Source organism: Lagenorhynchus albirostris, chromosome 9 (genome assembly GCF_949774975.1).
Source record: "Lagenorhynchus albirostris chromosome 9, mLagAlb1.1, whole genome shotgun sequence".
Taxonomy (NCBI): domain Eukaryota; kingdom Metazoa; phylum Chordata; class Mammalia; order Artiodactyla; family Delphinidae; genus Lagenorhynchus; species Lagenorhynchus albirostris.
This window is the reverse complement of record NC_083103.1, coordinates 3,376,455-3,394,769: the sequence shown is the minus strand read 5'-3', so window position 1 is coordinate 3,394,769 and position 18,315 is coordinate 3,376,455. Positions and strand designations below refer to the sequence as shown.

Below are 18,315 nucleotides of genomic sequence, written 5' to 3'. Positions count from 1 at the left end.
AGGCAACAGAGGCCGAGTCAGTGCGTGAGCGGTGTTGTAAAAGCTGGAAACCGAAGAACGTGGGCCGTTTGGTCGCCCAGGCACCAGGCAGGGCTAAGCTTCCCTTCCCCACACCTGCTTGGTGACAGTCTCGACACAAGCAACGATTTTGTTTCAGCGCGTGTTGCTTCACGGGACAGACCTTCTGTCTGGGGAGATGACAGAGTTCTCGAGATGGTTGGGATGATGGTGGACAACACTGTGAGTGAAGAGGGTGAACTTTATGTTGTGTATTATTTTACCACAAGTTTTAGAATCATCCTTCACATTAAATTAACCCTTTAATTATATTATTAATCTAAACTGTATTCGTTTCGTGGGCTTCCCTCTGTCTAATTTGAATTTTATTGGCGTTTTATAAGTTACGAGGGCTATAGGAGCATAAGCGTGTCTCCGGCCGATGTGTGTGTTGAAGTGACATTATTGCAGATAAAACCTTGTCCGTCCCTGGGAGTCTGAGTCCCCGTTACTCCTTCCAGCGGGGTTTCCAGCTGGACACACCCGTGTGCAGGGTGCCCAGGCCGCTCTGGGCAAGTCCTGGGGCCCAGCGTCATGAGGAACAGGAGGGGCGCCGGGCCCCATGCAACTTGACCTCCTGGGGGGCTGAGGACCGGCTCAGACACCCCGTGTGATGAGGCCTCGCCTGACCCCCGCCGCCCGAAGAGGACCCCCACCCCCGGCCCTGGTCGTGCCCCACCAGGCGCGGCTTCCTCATCACCGTGGCTTCCAGAGCTGCCCGGCGGCTCTAAGGGCAGAGGCTCACTGTGCCCGCTGAGTAGGTGAGTGAACTGCCATGATAAGAGACCAGGTCCAGGGGCCCCAGGGCAGAGACCAGGCTGCCTCTCCGCCCATCGTGCCCAGCCGTGACCGAGACCCAGGATTTGCCCTTCACGCCGCCTAGTCCCAGCAAGAGGTCCACCACGGACCCTAGGGTGGCTCCCCCACCCCCTGAATCGCCACCGGCCACCCCAAGAGTCGCCTCCCCGGGCAGGGTTGATGCCACGTGCACAAGAACACACACCTCTTGGCTCTGGGAGCTCTGAAACGTGTGGTCCGTTCACGCATCCACACCTTCATTCAGTAGGTTCTCAGCCAAGGGCCAGAGGCTCAGGTGGGGCGGTGGGGAGGGGCCCTTCGCCTCCCTCTAGCTGGTGACCGCACAGTGGGGCCCCACCTCCCTTTCTCACCTGGCAGGACCAGCCCTCTCCCAGTTGCTGCAGGCTCCAAGAAGATGAGTGATGGTGAGTGGCTGGGAGTTGCTTTCACATGGTAAAGACCACGATGTCATTACTGTAATTTTTCCGGAGTGACGGCACGTGTTTAAAATGACTCGCCTTTACGCCAACTTGACTGGGTATGAAACTCTTCGATCATACGTTCATTCCCTGAGGTCTCTGGAGGCACCAGATGATACCTGGGGAACCTGCCCCAGTGCCTGTCACCGAGGAGCACCTGACCCAGGCCCAGCCACCCATCCTACTGTGAGAAAGGGGAGTCCTCTGTCATCTGGTCCTGCTGATGTTGTCTGCAGCCCAGACCATAAACCAAGGACTGTGGAAGTTCAAGTGAACGTAAGTAGACGGACAAGACTAAGAGACCAACTCTTCTTCCTCACACAGTGGGGGACCCTGTAGAGGCAAAGGAGAACAGAATTAATAAGGTAGATGTAATAGGGACACAGTGAGCAGTGCCGTGAGAGGCATGGCATCCCCTGCAGCCAACTGCCCGGGTTCAAACCCTGGCTCTGTTTAGCGGCTGCGTGGCGCTGGGCAAATGAACCCACCTACAGAATGGATTATTATAGGACCTACCGCGAAGGAATGGGATGCTGGGGGCATTCTATGACTTGCTTCTAAAGCACAGGGTGGGTACAAGGACGCCTGCAGCCTCTGTTCCGGGTGCTGTGTCGGAACCGTGATGACATTTGTGTAGCAGACAGCAGAGCCAAGAGATGTGTCACTGAGTTGCTGAATTGACTCACTCTGCCTCTGGGCTCCATCACTTGCTAACACTTCTTTTTACAATTCTTGAAGACACTTTGGTTGGATTTTCTGATATTTGATGCACTGAAAGGCATCATAGTGGTCAAAAGGGAATTTAGAACATAAAGATGGTGTTTCAAATCAGTGAGGAAAAAAATTCAATAATTGGGGTTAGGACAACTGGGAAAGATCGTTGCATCCTTACCTTCCTCCTTCTACCAAAATAAATCCCAGATGCACACGAGATTTGGATTTTTTTTCAATAGGAAGCAACCCTGGGAGAATTTCTCATCTTGGAGAGGAAGGAGAGGGCCATAAAATAAAAGACTGATCAGTTCAACTACATAAAAACTAAAAATGTCTACCTGTCAGAAAATATTATAAACCAGTTTAAAGACATGACCCCTCGTGAAATGGTTGTAGCTGAAGGAAATGAAGTTTAGGGTGAAGAGCCTGCCCAAAGTCACCCACTCAGTCACCTGTCAGCTAGTGCTCGATGAGCACCTACTGCAGACATCGCCAGGACGGGAGCTGCGTCCGGGAGCTACCTTCACGGAGCTTCCAATCCAGTGGGAGAGGCCCGGTGCTCGCAGCCTCCTCAGGAGGGCGACACTGGGCTTCCTGTGACACCCACTGGGTCCCCGTGGCTGGGCTCTGGGTCCTCAGGACTGAGCATCCAGCGCCAGGACCCACGTGGGGGACGAGGCCCCGCTGAGGAAGGGATCGCCGCTTTGCCTCCAGGCACTTACTGCCCACCGGTGTAGAACTCACAACCTGCATTTCCCGTGAGTCAATTTGGGGGTACTCTGCCTTCCCCTGGGGCTTCCAGGGGACGAGGCCAATGCAGAGCCCAGTGAACGTGGTGCTGATTTGTTACTATCCTGGGATAGTAACTGCCTTAGGCGTTGGGGAGGAAGAAAACGACTTGGGACAAATAAAACATGGTGCTGACGTGGAGACAAACAGAAACAATTATAAGTGGAGAAACTGAAGTCCTGAGAGCTGCAGTGATTTGTCAAGTCACAGGCAGAGATAGGACTAGAACCCAGGCCTCCTGACTCCAAGGCCCATGCAATATCTAGGACATCTAACTGTGTTTCAGAGAAGGGGCCTTCTGAGCTGGGTTTCATAGGATAAATAGGAGTTTGCCAGATGGCGAGCAGTTTAGGCACAGGAAACAGCAAGTGCAAAGGCCAAGAGGCATGAAATTGGAGGGTTTGTTCAGGAGGCAGCAAGTAGATTAGTGGGGCTGGTTCCAGGCAGGTTCAGGAGAGTTACACGGAAAAAAATGTGGTAGCACACACATATCATCCCTGAGGAAGAAGGTGGCGCTGGTTAAAGCTGTATAGCAGCTTTGGGGGTTTTTAAAGGGTTTTGGGGCTTTGCCTCTTGTTTTAGTCTCACGGAAACCTTGAATTGTATTAAGGGAGGTGTTTTCCCCTTTTGACAGGTAAGGAAATGGGGATGCGGAGGAATTCAGTGATTAGCACGGGGTCTCACAGCAGGAAGGGGAGGAGTGAGGTCTCCAGTCACTCTGCCAGACTAAGAGAGCCAGCCTGCCCTGCAGAACTCTCTAGTCCCCAGACAGGCCCCAAAAGTGGCCCAGCTTGGGGTGGGGGTGGGGGCGAAGCCAGGACCCCCGGGAAGGCTGTCCCGTCTCACCACAGGCAGCACCAAGGTGGGAGCAGCCCCAAAAGCTAAAATAAGGCTCATGTGCTCCAAAAATACTCTGCTGAAAGCACTGCGGTCCTGGAAATGGGCCCGTCTGCTGGCTTCCCGCCTGGGGAATCAGGGTGGAGCACGAAAGCCACACTTCCGTCCCCACCCCGTTTATTTGGGGAGATCAAGCCCTCGCCACCGCCACCGGAGCTGCCTCGATCCATGCAACGCTTGCTGGAGGGAGTCTGGGCACAGACGCAGGAGAGGTCGGTCACCCACTCACCGTTCACCAGCACGTCCCCGCGGTGGCCTTGTTGTGCCAGGCCCTGCTCCTGGCATCAGGGCACAGCAGGGAGCACGGCCGACCAAGGTGCAGGAAGCCTGGGGCGGGGAGCAGATCAGGGCGGGTTCATCGTGCTGTGAGGACGCAGTGAGAAGATGCAGACAAGGTCATGAGTCTCGCCCACGTCAGTGCATTGTTCGTTCACTTATTCAGGACCCCCTGTGGGCTTAGCCTAGCTGAACTCGTGGGTTCCTCCCAGCAGCCTCTGAGCTACTGACTTCTGACCTGTCCCCCTTTAACTTCACCACCTTGGCTCCAAACATTTCCCTTTCTTCTGAAACCCCATCAGGGGCACCTGACCTCAGCGCCTACCTCCAAAGCAAACAGGCCGGCGGGAGCCTGCAAGCCTTCCTGGCGCTTCTCAGCAGGCAGGTGGCTGCCCTCACCCCACACTTCTGGCCTCCAGCTCCGCGGCCTGGCTCAGACCCTCTCAGCCTCTCTTCTGGAACAAGCACTTGCTTCCTCCCCGACTCTCCTGGGATCTCTCCAGCCGCAGGCCCCTGTCCACACCCGGGCCTGAGAGCCAGCCTGATTCTCAGCTCACACACTCACTTCGTGTTCCTGTCTTCACAGTGTGTTTCCCAAATCTCAGTGATCCCAGGGCCAGCTTGGAAATTTTTGCCTTAGCCATGTGCCACCTGTTCTTTTATTTACTTACCTTTTCCTTCGAAGTGACTCTCTTTCCTCACTGAATTTTAAATGCAAAGGGGATAGGATGTCTTCATCACAAAAGGAAAACAATCTGTGGCAGACGTGGCTGGTGTCCCCACTGTCTGTTCACACCTTCTCACTTTACATTAGAGCCCTGACTTTTAGCTGCCCAGATCCAGGCTATATTTCCCAACCCCACTTGTAGCAAGTTATGGCCATTCAACCGAAGTTCTGCACATGAGCAGAAGCGGTGGTTGGAACTTCCTAGAAGTATTTTTAAAAGGAGGAGGATGTGCACTTCAGCATCCCCTTCTTCCATCCTTCTAGCTGGAATGCAAACATGATAGCTGGAGCATGGGCAGCTACATTAGACCATGAGGGAGTATAGCAACAAGATAGAAGGAGACTGGTTTCCTGATGGTCATGGAACCTCCCTACTGACCTTGGAAGGTTTACCTCAGGACTGCATTTGTATGAGAGAAATAAACTTCTCTTACGGAGGCCACTGTGATTTGGGGATTTCAGACGTTTGCCATAAACCCAATACTGATTGAAACACCATGTCACTTGGAGTAAGCAGAAGGTGACAATGAATGCAGTGAAAAATAATATTCTAAAACTGTGGCTCTGAACCCAAGCGCTGCTCTTTCTGTTTAAAAAAAAAAAAGACATTAGTCATCATTAGACTGAGACTGAATCTGTTTGTTCAGGACTGATGGGTAATTGAAAATGGAATGTCTTTCTCACCATGTGACTCGGTGCTATTTAGTGCCAGGTCCCTTACCTCACTGCTCCCTAAAATCATCCAGCTGATCACACCCCACAGGCTGAAAGCACAGCACAATAGGATAAAGCCTGCACGGCCGCCTATTGATAGCCCTGCTCCTAGCCTGGAACCACCCTTCCATGCCCTCCCCCAGGGCTCCGCCGTAAGCAGCAGCCCAGCTTCCAGCCTACGCCCAAACGTTCCCCTGGGTCTTCCTTTAGTAGATGTTTCTCAAGCACCCACCGTTTGTGGTTCTGAGCGACCGGTCCAGAGCCAGACAACCACGCCTTGCTCCCTGCTGGGTGGGTGACCTGGGCAAGTTATGTAGCTTCTCCCCACCTCAGTCCTGCTCATCTGTGAAATGGGCATAAAGGGTTACATCCATCAGTACATATCATGTGCTTGGAAAAGAGCCCAGAACCCACGAAGCCTGCCCACCCCCCACAAATTAGCTGCTGTTGTTACATGTCAAGCGAGGGGGCTACAGCGGCGAGCCAGGCAGGTGAGGATTCTGCTCTCCTGGGGAGGCAGGGTAACCTTCTAGAGGCTCGGAAGACACAGCTCCAGCCCTGCCGGCAGCATGACACCCTCTGCGTTGAGCACGTCCCGCTGTGATGGGGGTTGGATGGTGAGGGACCGTTAGGGGCCTGTCTTCCTCACTAGACGGGGGCCCGTGACAATAGGGAACTCAACTGACATTTGACTTCTGAGCACCTAGCCTAGCGGGAGCCTACACACAGCAGGTGTTTCAGGAAACGGTATCAACAGAGGAATGAGTGTGTGAGATACAAGATGGGCAAAGACAGCGAGGCTGAGGGCAAGGTGGCCCAGGTGCTCCTTCCAGCCCAGGTCTCCACCCCCAGCCCAGCACCGTTCCTTCTGCAGCCGCAGCAAAAGGCTTTCAGTGGCTTTCTTCCTGGTACAGGTGACCTCACTGACACACGTGTGCATATGTGCAGGTGGAGAAAATGTTAGCTGTGTAGAGCTCAGGCCTTGAAGTCATCAAACTGTGTTTGAATTCAGACTCTCCTGTGCATTTGCTGTGTGGCCCTGGGCAAGTTTACCCGAGCTCTCTGAGCCTCATCTTCCTCACTGAGAAATTGGCTTTGATGCCGTGATCTATTCCTGTGTAACAAACGACCCCAACACTTAGCAGCTTAAACTACCAGTTATGTCCTGTCTGCCAGGGTTCCTGTGGGTCAGACACTCAGGAGGGCTCAGTGGACTGGTTCTGGTTCCAGGCCTCCAGTTTGGGCTTCCTCCCAATATGGCGGCATGAGGGTGGCTGAATCGCCTACGAGTGGCTCGGGGCTCATGGCCAGCGTGACTCCGCAGCCCATGCAGGTTCAAGGGCAGGGGAATTAGACCCCACTCCTTGGTGGGACAGTGGGAAGGTTCTAGAAGAGCCTGTGGGACAGGAGATGTTGTTGCAACCCTCTTTTGGAAAATACAGTTGCCACAGATGATAACACTCATGCTGGCCTCAGGGGGGCCCAGGAGGGTTTCTAGGTGGAAAACACCTGAAACAGCGTAGGTGCCTAAAAAGTGACCTCTGTGGTGATTACAACGATGATTGATTGGCTCCCTTCCTACCCTTCCTTGGTCAGCTTACATCCTGTTCAAAATCCACAGGCGTCAACTCCCATGAGACAGCTGGAAGAAGTAAGGATCTGTTAGTTCACTTGGAGTGGCCCTACGCCCGGCGGAAGGAATTCCAGGGCACTTAGCCCAGGCCAGGTGAGCTTCAGCGACACCATGGGAGCTGGGCATTCACAAGGGCCATTTCCGTTATACCGGGTGAGCACGTGGTGGCCACACTGCCCCACCTGGAGGGCTCAGCCTCCACCATCGGTGTGACAGCCTCTCCGTAAACAGTCCCCTCCAGGTCCTGGAGAGCCCTGTGGCTTGATGTCTTCTCCCCTCTGACACAGCAGCACTGAATTAAGAATTTCTGCTGAAGGGAATCTGTCAACGGTAGGGGCCAGAGTATGTCCTTATTGGACGGCCTTCCCGGATCCATCTTGGCAGCCCTCTTTGTTGCCAGACTCAGGTTCGGCTAATCCAACACTGAGAGACAAGTGCTGGGTAGAAGGAACGACAGCTTTACTTAGGAAGCTGGCAATCCTGGGGAGAAGGTGGACTCATGTCCCAAAGAGCCAGCTCCTCCCTACTTTTGCTCAGAGATTTTATAGGGAAAAGAGGAAGGGGCTACGTGCTGGGAAGGGGTTGTGGGGTGTGTATCAGCTCGTGCACGCTCTTCTGATTGGCTGGTGGTGAGCTAACCAAGAGTCAGTGTCATCAGCCTTCTGGTTCCAGCCAGTCAGGGTCTCCACGCTGGTGGTCAGCACGCAGGTAACTTCTTCCACCTGCTGGGGTTTTAGTCTCTGCAAAACAGCTCAAAGGATGTGGCTCAGAATATGATCTCTAGCCCTTGAGGAGGAACTAAAGGTCCTTGACTCTGTCTAATGGCTAAACTATTATTATTTTGTCTTGCTTGACTATTTTCCTTTGTTTCTGCATATTCTCATTTCCCTGATTAAATTAAATTTATTCTTTGGAACTCAGAAAAGGCCTCAGAGGCTAAAGTTTTTCTACAGACGAGAGGCAGGTGGAGGACAGGGGTGCTGTCTGTTCCAGGGAGACCCCATAGGGCCCTCCTGCTCAGTGACAGCCTGACCCCTGATCACAGAGAGCATGAAAGGCCACAGAGGCAGTGGACCCTGGCCTGGGGTATCTTCCATGATCCACCCTCTATTGGGTTGAATAGTGTTCCGAAAAAATTCACATCCACCTGCGACCTCCAGATGGGACCTTATTTGGAAATAGGGTCTTTGCAGATGTAGCTAGGTTAAGACAAGGTCATATTGCAGTTGGGTGGACCCCAAGTCCAATGACTTGTATCCTTCTAAGAAGAGGAAATTTAGACAGAGAGACACATGGGGAGAACACTGTGTGAGGACAAAGGCAGAGGTTGGAGGGATGCAGCTACAAGCCCAGGAATGCCAGGGATTTTCCACAACCTCTAGAAGCTAGAGAGGGGCGTGGGACAGATTCTCCCCCAGAACCTCCAGAAGGAACCAGCCCTGCCAGCACTTTAATTTTAGGACTTCTCACCTCCAGATTGTGTGAGAATATGTTTCTGTTGCTTTAAGACACTCAGTTTGTGGGGTCATTTGTTACAGCAGCTGCAGGTCACACACATACACACCACCACCACTCCTAGCTACACCCACCCTAGCATCCCCCCTAGTTCTGCCCACACCCCCCTTGTTCAGGCGGCACATTCAGCTCCTCTCTCTGACTTACCAACCATGGCAGAAAAAAGAAAAGATTTTACTCTTTAAAAAGTGCATGTAGGGGCTTCCCTGGTGGCACAGTGGTTGAGAGTCTGCCTGCCGATGCAGGGGACACGGGTTCGTGCCCCGGTCCGGGAAGATCCCACATGCCACGGAGTGGCTGGGCCCGTGAGCCATGGCCGCTGAGCCTGCGCGTCCGGAGCCTGTGCTCCGCAACGGGAGAGGCCGCAACAGTGAGAGGCCCGCGTACTGCAAAAAAAAAAAAAAAAAAAAAAAAAGGTGCATGTAAGACTTCCCTGGAGGTCCAGTGGTTAAGATTCCGTGCTCCCAATGCAGGGGGCATGGGTTTGATCCCTGGTTGGGGAACTAAGATCCCACATGCCACACAGAGGAATGGATAAAGAAGATGTGGTACATATAGACAATGGACTATTACTCATCCATAAAAAAGAATGAAATAATGTCATTTGCAGCAACATGGGTGGACCTAGAGATTATCATAGTAAGTGAAGTAAGTCAGACTGAGACAAAATACCATATGATATCACTTATACGTGGAATCTATAATATGACACGAATGAACTTTATCTACAAAACAGAAACAGACTTACAGACATAGAGAACAGACTTGTAGTTGCCAAGGGGGAGGAGGAGTGGGGGAAGGAAGGATTGGGAGTTTGGGACTAGCAGATGCAAACTGTTTTATATAAAACGGATGAAAAACAAGGTCCTACTGTATAGCATGGGGAACTGTATTCTATATCCTGTGATAAACCATAATGGAAAAGAATATGAAAAAGAATGTATATATATATGTATAACTGAACCACTTTGCTGTACAGCAGAAATTAACACAACATTGTAAATCAACTCTACCACAATAAAATAAATGTTTAAAATAATTTAATTTAAAAAAATTAAACGCTCATTTAAGACCAGGTATTTCACAGGTATGACTTCTCCCCCCACTTTCTAATCTGCACAGGTCCCAGCTGCATTTGCTCTGTGTCACGTCGGGGAGAAAGGATCAGGAGGAAGCCTCTGTCCTTGAGTGGGTGGTGGAGGGAGAGGTGGGCAAGACCTCTGGGCCCCTCTCTCTCTCCCACCCACCCCACCGCACCCCCGGCCATTAGGACAGGGTGGGCCTTGACTCCCCCGGACACTAACTACAGTCCTGTCACCCCGAACTGTAAAATCCTCCCATGGTCCCCTGCCGGCTCGACCTTTAGCATCGGAATCAGCGGTTCCGCACCTCATGCCCACACGTTTTTAATTGTGATAAAATACACGTAACATAGAATTTCCCGTCTCAGCCATGTTACACGCACAGTTCAGTGGCATTACTGCGAACCATCTCCACCATCCGTCTCCAGAACTTTCCATCTTCCCAGACTGAAGCTCTGTCCCCATGAAACACTCGCTCCCCCTCCCCTCCCCCAGCCCCGGGCCCCACCACCCTCCTGTCTGTCTCTGTGGATCTGATGACTCCAGGCACCTCATATGAGTGGAATCCTGCAGGATTTGTCCTTTTATGCCTGGCTTGTTTCTCTCAGTACCATGTCCTCCTGGTTCATCCATATGGTAGCCTTGTCAGAATTCCAGTGCCAGCTCTTTATAACCAGAACCCGTAAAGCCCTTTTCACTCTCCGGAAACGCAGTGTCTAGAACAATCTAGCACCTTGCCCCTGTCCCCACTAAATGCCCAGTAGAACCCACAATCGCCGTAACAAGCAACCTGCCACCCTGCATTTCCCAGACACTCCCTAGGGACGGTCCCCCCACAACCACCCTGAACACTGCTGTCCCAGATGACGCTGGCGGGACTAACGCTCACTGCATGCCTCCCAGCAGTGTGTCCTTGCTGCTCTCAGCATCCCTGAGAGAGACATCATCCCATCTCACAGAAGGGAAGACCGAGGCTCAGAGAGGCAAGGAACTTTGTTCTGGGTCACGTCACAAAGCTGTTTGGTGGCAAAGCCAGAATCAGGAGCTAGGACTCCTAATTCTAAGTCAATACACCCTCCCACCTCCGTGAGGAAGGACAGAGGGGCTCAGACACCCCTCGCCTCTCCCACAGTGGCCGCGGGATCCCTGTGAGCCTCCAAAACCAGGCTGTGCACCCTGACCCTGTGAGTCAGCGCTCAGAGGGAGCAGCCGCCCTGGTGCCACCCGGTCTCTGCCAGGCACTGCCGTGGCCCCATGGGCAGGGTGGCATGTTCCTTCCCTGGGCCAGGAGGTGATTAATGACCTCGCAGGGAGGATGAGCAGGTAGGACCAGGCGCAGGCATCCCAGCTGAGGCGAGTTTCTCTGTCTGGCTGGTTTCTCTGCAGCTGTTTTCACTTCACTCCGGAAAATCAGCTTTCCTGCCTTGCCCAGCCTCCTGCCGCCCCTACTCCAAAAACACCACCTTTGCCCTTGTCCTCCGCCTGGTTCTACCACGGCTTCCAGCGCTGTGCCTGCTCCCGAGCCTGGCATTCAAGGCCTCGTGCCAACTCCAGCTTCATCCCGTTTCCTGACACAAGCCCTCTCCTCTGGCCAAATTCCTCCCGTCCCCAAAACGTGCCCCAGCTTTCCTGCCTCTGAGCCTTTGTCTGTGATTCCCCCCATGTCCGCCCTCCTCCCTCCATTTCTCCTCCTAGGCTGAGAGGGCAGGTTTGGAGGTAGAGGAACCTGATTATGATCCTGACTTCGCCTTCGTATCAAGCTGTGAGACATCGGGCAAATTCCCGTACCTCTGTGAGCTTCAGTTTCTTCAGGTGTAAAATGTCATTCAATTCAATGCATATTGATTGAAATCCTGCTGTGTCCACGGCAGTCTGGGAACTCAGCAGCTTGGAAATCTTCTTTTTCACTGTCTATCCTTTTGTACCTTTTCAATGCTGTGTTATAGGCAAGTGTTCGTTAATTATTTTTTTTTAATTTTTTAAAGATTTTTTGATAATTTTTTATAGTTTTTCTTAATTGAAGTATAGTTGATTTACAATGTGTGTTAGTTTCAGGTGTACCGCGAGTGATTCCGTTATATATACATACACGTGTGTGTGTGTGTGTGTGTGTGCATAGGAATATATGTATATTCTTTTTCAAGTTCTTTTCCCATATAGGTTATTACAAAATATTGAGTAGAGTTCCCTGTGCTGTACAGTATATCTACTTTATATATTATTGTTTATCTATTTTATATAGTGTGTCTATGTGCCTCCCAATAAAATTTTTATTAAAATAATAATTCCTAATGAAATAAGACTTAGAAAAGGGAAAGATATCTCACTCCAAAGGCTGCCACGAGGATGAAGGGAGATTTTACGTAAAGTACCCGGTCTAGTGTCCAGCAAAGAAGTGCTCACCAAATCACAGCTTCATCAAAATGCTGCCCTCTCAGCTCCTCTAATAAGACTTCTTCAGTTAAACCTGATCCCCACCTCCTCCAGGGTCTCATGACACCTTTGCTTGTCCTATTTCATCCTCCATCCATCCATCCATCCATCCACCCATCCAGCCCCAGTACAGCCATCCACTCATCAGTTATTTATTGCATACCTACAATGTGCCAGGGCCTCTGCCAGGAGGGCAGGAGATAATGACAAAACAGTCCCAGTCCTTCCCCTCATGGGGACAACTGTCAGGCGGGGGAGAGACACCACCAGAAAATATTTACTATACAGCATTCGAGCTTTGCTAGATTATGTAGAGTAAGTGCGCGCCATGGAGCACACAGAGGTGGCGCATGACTTGCAGAAAGGCAGCATCTAAGTCGAGACCTGAAGGTGGCACAGGCAGGTAAAGACAGGAGGCATGTTCCCTGCTAAGGGTGGGAGGTAAGGTCAGTGCGGAGAACACGATGGAGCGTTGAGCTTGAAGTTGAGAGAAACACAGGCCTGGAGAGGTGACAAGGGACCTCGTAGTCACATGAGGAATTTGAACTTTGTCCCAAGAGCAGGCTTGGAGGGTGTCAAGCAAGGAAGGGCATGATAAGGGTCTGGGTCGGGAGCCCTGAGTCTGGCGGCACTGTGGACAGTGGGCTGGAGGGATGGGAGGCAGGGGTGAGCAGAAGTGGTGCAAGGGAGCCCGCTGGAAAGCTGAAGCAGAGATGCCTGGGGCAGGAGAAGGTGATGGGGGCTGAGCAGGGCACGGGCAGCGGGGTCGAGAGAACAGGATGAGATCAGAAGATTGCCCCCAACTCTTTATCATGAAGCTCTTCATCCTGCAGGAAAGTTGGAAGAACAGTTGGCGACCACGGTCTCCACTTTGATTCAACAGTTATTACCGTGTTCCTCTTTTGCCTTCGCTCAGTAGATAGATAGCGAGACAGGTAGATTTCCTTTTTCTGAACCACTTGAAATTGCAGTCATGACAATGCTTTGTCCCAGGGCCCTTCAGCTGCATCTCCCCGAGTAAGGTCATTTTCCTCCTTAACCACAAGACCAGTATCACACTGGAAGTTCAACAGGATGGCATCTGGTGTCCAGTCCGAGTTCAGATTTCCCCAGGTATTCCAGGAATGTCTTTCTGAGTTGGGTTTTGTTTGTTTTGAAATCCAGGGACCCGTCAAGTTTCCAGGATTGCATTTGGTTACATCTCTTTGGCTTTTAAGGAAGATTCGGGAGGTGGAATGTGCAGGGCTTGGTGAGTCATTGTATGTCGGGGTAGAGGGCAGGGACGAGTCCGGGGGACGGCTGAGGCTCTGGCTTGGGCAGCACGGATGCGGTTCCCCAGACGAGGAGTTCCGGAATAGGAACAGATGTCGAGAGAGGAGCGTCTGGTAGGCAGGTGGAAATGCAGGGGTGACATTCAGGGTCATGGTGGGAGACAGATTGGAGGCTGCATGGGAGTCCTGGAGCTGCCATAACAAGTGACCACAAACTGGGTGCTTTAAAACAACAGAAATTTATTCGCTCGTGGTTCAGGAGGCCAGAAATCTGAAATCACGGGATCAGCATGGCCGTGCTCCCTCCATAGACTCAGGGAAGGATCCTTCCTTGGTCTTCCAGCCTCTGGTGGTTTCCGGCGATCCTTGGTGTACCTTGCGTTACAGCTGCATCCCTCCGACCTCTGCCCCCTTCTGGTACTTGACCTTCTCCCCTTTGTGTCTTCACACGGTCCTCTTGCAAGGATGTCGGTCACTGGATTTAGGGTCCACCCTATTCTAGTGTGACCCCATCTTAACTAACTGCATCTGCAAAGACCCTATTTCCAAATAAGCTCACATGCTGACATTCCAGGTAAACGTGAATTTTAGGGGGGGGACACGATTCAACCCACTACAGGGACCATATAACTGTCTAGATGGTCATTGAAACCTCAGGAAAGGATGTGATTCCCCGGGGAGTACAGATGGAGAGGAGGGCTCGGGATGGAGCCTTATGGGATCCCCATGTTTAAGGGGGTCGCCGTAGGGTGAGGAGCCCTAAAAAGCGACCAGGGGGTTTGGCCACAGCTGGGAGGGGGAGGAGGGTGTGGGGTGAACAGGGCAGAGTGCCGTGGGTACCAAGTAAGAGATGCGCTGAGCCGGGGCTCTGGATTCCAGGAAGAGAGCAGTTTCCGGGGACTGCTTGGGGAAAACCCAGACCGCACGGGATTTTGGTTTTAACTTTCGCACACTGGCCTTGGAGCAATCTTTGAGGCCAGTGGAGTAGTCAGTGGCTCTTTTGATGTATTGCTTCTCTGATGCTGTCAGTGCTTCCTGTAGGACCGGAAGCCCCTCCAAATTAGGGACCCACACCTGCTCTTGCTCACCGTGCCACTCAGAGCCCCCAGGACAGTACCAGCGTGTAACGGGCATGTTACGTGCACCTGTGGAGTGAGCCGGTGACTGGGGCCAGCCTCCTGGCTACCGCTGGGCCTTTGATCTGGCTGAGGTCCCCAGTGTCAGAGAAGGGGCACCCCGATGCTGTTCACCCCAATACTCACCACCTTCACGCTCCCCACCCAGGACGAGGCAACACGTGGAGCCACTGAGAGGGAAACCCGTCCCTTCCCCTACCCCCGACTCCCTGAGTGTGGAAGGAATGAGGGAGACTACATCGTAATAATAATAATCACAGCGGACCTGCACGGGCGGGCTGGGAATCCAGACCTCCGTGTGGCTGCCACGGTCCTTGTGTCTGCCCAGCAGGCGTCCCCCAGGCCCGGTGCATTGGCCCCGCCGGTCAGCCTGCCCTTCCTTCTCCACCGCCTGCCCCAGACGGCCTTAGCTCAGCCCAAAGCCCAGAGGAGCCACTCCTGGCTCGGCCTGGCTCGCCACGCCGCACCAGTGAGGTTTGCTGCTCTGGATGGGTTTGGTCTCTTCAGTTTTTACTCTGAGTCCTTAATCTCTTTCTCACAAGAGACTGTAACTTGTCATCCCCAGGCAGGTTGCCGCTTGGCCAGTGGGTGGGAACCTGCGGCTCTGCTCCCACACCCCTCTGGAGCCCCAGTTGGCACAGCTGCAGCGGGAGGAGCCTGCAGGCGTGGGAAAGGGGCAGAGCCACCCCACCCTGCCCCCGCTCCTCCTGGCGGCCGGCTGGGGGCCCGCCTCACTGTCCCAGGGGGCCCCAGGAAAGGGGGTGGGAGGGAGAAAGCCCCCTCTCCCTCTTTTTTTTTTCCATATATAAGTGCATCTTTGGGAGCTGTCATCTGGGAATTCAATTTTATTTATTTATTTACCTATTTTTAATTTTTTTGGCCGCGCTGTGCGGAATGCGGGATCTTAGTTCCCCAACCGGGGATGCAACCCGTGTCCCCTGAATTGGGAGCACGGAATCTTAACCACCGGACTACCAGGCAAGTCCCCCACCTCTCCCTTTTGCAGAATTTCCCTTCCCTCAGGCAGAGCAAATCTGAGTACCCCACATCTTTGGGGAGAGGGGGTGAAGTGTCCAGTAGACGCCCCAGCCTCAGCGAACACCCTCCTCCCAGCCTTTGCGCTGCTGGTGCCTCTGCATGGACCTTCTTCCCCCACTCTCCTCACATGACTAACTCTTACTTGTCCTTTCTGTCCTGCCTTTGATGTTGCTTCTTCCAGGAAGACTGCCCTGCTTTTCCTGGGCCAGAGGTGGTGCCTTCCCCCAGGCTCCCAGACCCCACCACCTCCTTTCCCCTGCACTCTGTCTACACCCACGGGGGATTTAGGTTCCTCGAGGGCCGAGGCCATGTCCTCTTGCCCTCCCTGTGTCCTCGGCACCTGGGCCCACGGAACCTCATAGACTTGCTGTAGCGGGGACGGGAATTGGCCTGGTTACCTCTCTCTCCCTCCTCTCCCAGGACCAAGCTCATCGCCTCACTGACTGAGGCTCCCGGCTTCCCCCTTCCCCACTGGGACCACAGCCAGGAGCTGCACGAAGAGCTGTGTGAGGGACGGGGCAGGAGAGGCAAGCAGGGTGAGAGGGGCTCCTTGGCGGAGTGACCTCCTGGAAGAGGTGACTCTATGGCGTGACAACTCAGAGACTGGGAGACGTCAGCTGTGTGAGAGGTCAGGTCAGAGTTCTGGGAAAAGAGGAACAGCCAGTGCAAATGCCCTGGGGCAGGAACCAGCCTGGCAGGTTTGAGAGCCACTAAGGCAGCCAGCGTGACTGCTGCTGGGTGAGTTGTGGATCTCATTCCAAGTGTGTCAGAAACCAGGGAGGGACACGATCTGACTCAGCCTGGGCTGCTGCGGGCGGGCTTTCCTGAGCCAGGGTGGCCTGTTGGGTTGAGGCTGAGGGACAGGGCTCGAGGGGGATTCACGGCGGTCCCCACTCCTGCCCCCATCCTGCAGACGCTGGCCAGTACTTGGAGGTATTCCTGGAAGGCACTGCAAGGAGGAAAGCATCCATGTGGGGAGCAGAAGCACAGCTCAGCTTCCGGCTCCCAGAGGCAATATTAATCTTACACAGAGAGAAACAGTTCAGGGGCGAGAGAACCTGTTTTTCTGCCACCCACAGGGATGGGGACTGGGGCGCAAAGAGCACTGAGTGGGATCTCAGTTCTCCGACCAGGGATGGAACCCGTGCCCCCTGCAGTGGAAGCACGGAGTCTTAACCACTGGACCGCCAGGGAATTCCCCAGCACACAAGCCTTTAAACAAGGACAGCATGTCTTTTGTCTTAAACCCCATCTGGGTTTAAGATATTTGCACAAAGGTCTAAGTTAAATGTAAACAGGTGTTAAATTATTTGACAAAAAGGACCCGTCTTTTCCTCTCTTATTGGAAAGACCCTGCACTGCCATAAGGACCAGCTGTGTGACTGGAGCTGGGGTCCCACCCTGGCCCCTGGGGCGTCCAATAAGGTGTGCCCACCTGAGCCAAGCACTCCGGTCTCCCCACCACCACTTACCCCCAAGTGAGCATCCTGAACCGCAGGCTGGAAAGTGCAGAAAATGAACTCAGCACCTGACTCCGAATCCTTCGCCCTCTGATAAAACGTCTATTATGAAATAGTTCATTTATACAGAAGAACAGAGGTGAAAATAATGAGATAACATGGACGCCCACGTACCACCGACCACTTAAGAAATAAAACAAGCCAGGACCAATCACGCCTTCTAGTACACCTCATGCCTGGCTCCCCAGCACCCCACCCCACAGGTAACCAAGACCCTGGATTTCACTTTTATCTTCCCCTCTTCCTGGGTTCCTCCTGCCTCATGCCAGCTGCTCTGTGGTCTTAGAGCGCACGTAGGACGTTGGTAGGGAATGTTTAATGTATTTGTTTCCTGTAGTAAACTGGACTGCTTATGACAACAGAAATGTATTCTCTCCTATCCTGGGGGCCCTAGACTTCTTTTTTTTTTTTAATTTCTTTTTTTATTTTTGGCTGCGTTGGGCCTTTGTTGCTGAGCGTGGGCTTTCTCTAGTTGTGGCGAGCGGGGGCCACTCTTCGTTGCTGTATGCGGGCTTCTCCTTGCGGTGGCTTCTCTTGTTGCGGAGCATGGGCTCTAGATCGCAGGCTCAGTAGTCGTGGCACGCAGGCTCTAGAGCGCAGGCTCAGTAGTTGTGGCGCACGGGCTTAGCTGCTCCGTGGCATGTGGGATCTTCCCAGACCAGGGCACGAACCCATGTCCCCTGCATCGACAGGCGGACTCTCAACCACTGCGCCACCAGGGAAGTCCCAGCCCTAGACTTTTTGATCAAGCACCTCCAAGACCAGAAATCCAAAACGAAGACCAGAAATGAGGCCAGAAATCCGAAATGAAGGTGTGGGCAGGGTTGGCTCCTTCTCGAGGCTCAGAGGGAGAATCTGCCCCATGCCGCTCCTCTAGCTCCCTGGGGTGGCCAAAACCCCTTGGCGCTCCAGGGCCTACAGCCGCATCCCTCCAGTCTCTGCCCCCGTCTTCACACGCCTTCTCCCCTGTGTGTCTGCGTCCTCTCCTCTTTCTATAAGGACACAGTCTCTCTATGTGGGGCCCACCCTAAATGCAGGATGGTCTCATCTTGACATCCTTAATTTGATTACATCTGCAAAGACCCTTATTCTAAGTAAGATTGCATTCACAGGGACCAGGACAGATCTACCCACCCACCGTTACACAGAGGAAGGTGCTCGAGATTTACTTAGCGATGGAGGTGTTGATCCAAAAGTCTAGGGTACCCCATAGAGTGGGAGTGTTTCTGGCATGGC

General features: G+C 53.0%; 1 protein-coding gene and 1 long non-coding RNA gene across 3 annotated transcripts in view; one reads left to right on the top strand and one right to left on the bottom strand.

The window, feature by feature from the left end:
* Nucleotides 1-212: 212 nt before the first annotated feature.
* LOC132525537 (uncharacterized) lies at nt 213-5,794 on the bottom strand. Of its 2 annotated transcripts, XR_009542285.1 has the most exons (4): nt 5,684-5,794; nt 3,964-4,097; nt 1,851-2,105; nt 213-1,667 (listed from the first exon to the last, which is right to left on the bottom strand). It is a non-coding gene; the product is annotated as an uncharacterized LOC132525537 (long non-coding RNA). The 2 variants fall into 2 exon arrangements; XR_009542286.1 differs by lacking the exon at nt 1,851-2,105.
* Nucleotides 5,795-7,092: 1,298 nt separating this feature from the next.
* Nucleotides 7,093-18,315, top strand: part of PPFIA1 (PTPRF interacting protein alpha 1) — a 113,206-nt gene continuing 101,983 nt past the window's right edge. The window contains exon 1 of the mRNA XM_060158276.1: nt 7,093-7,177. The gene's annotated coding sequence lies outside the window, so the exon portion shown is untranslated. The remainder of the gene's footprint in view (nt 7,178-18,315) is intronic.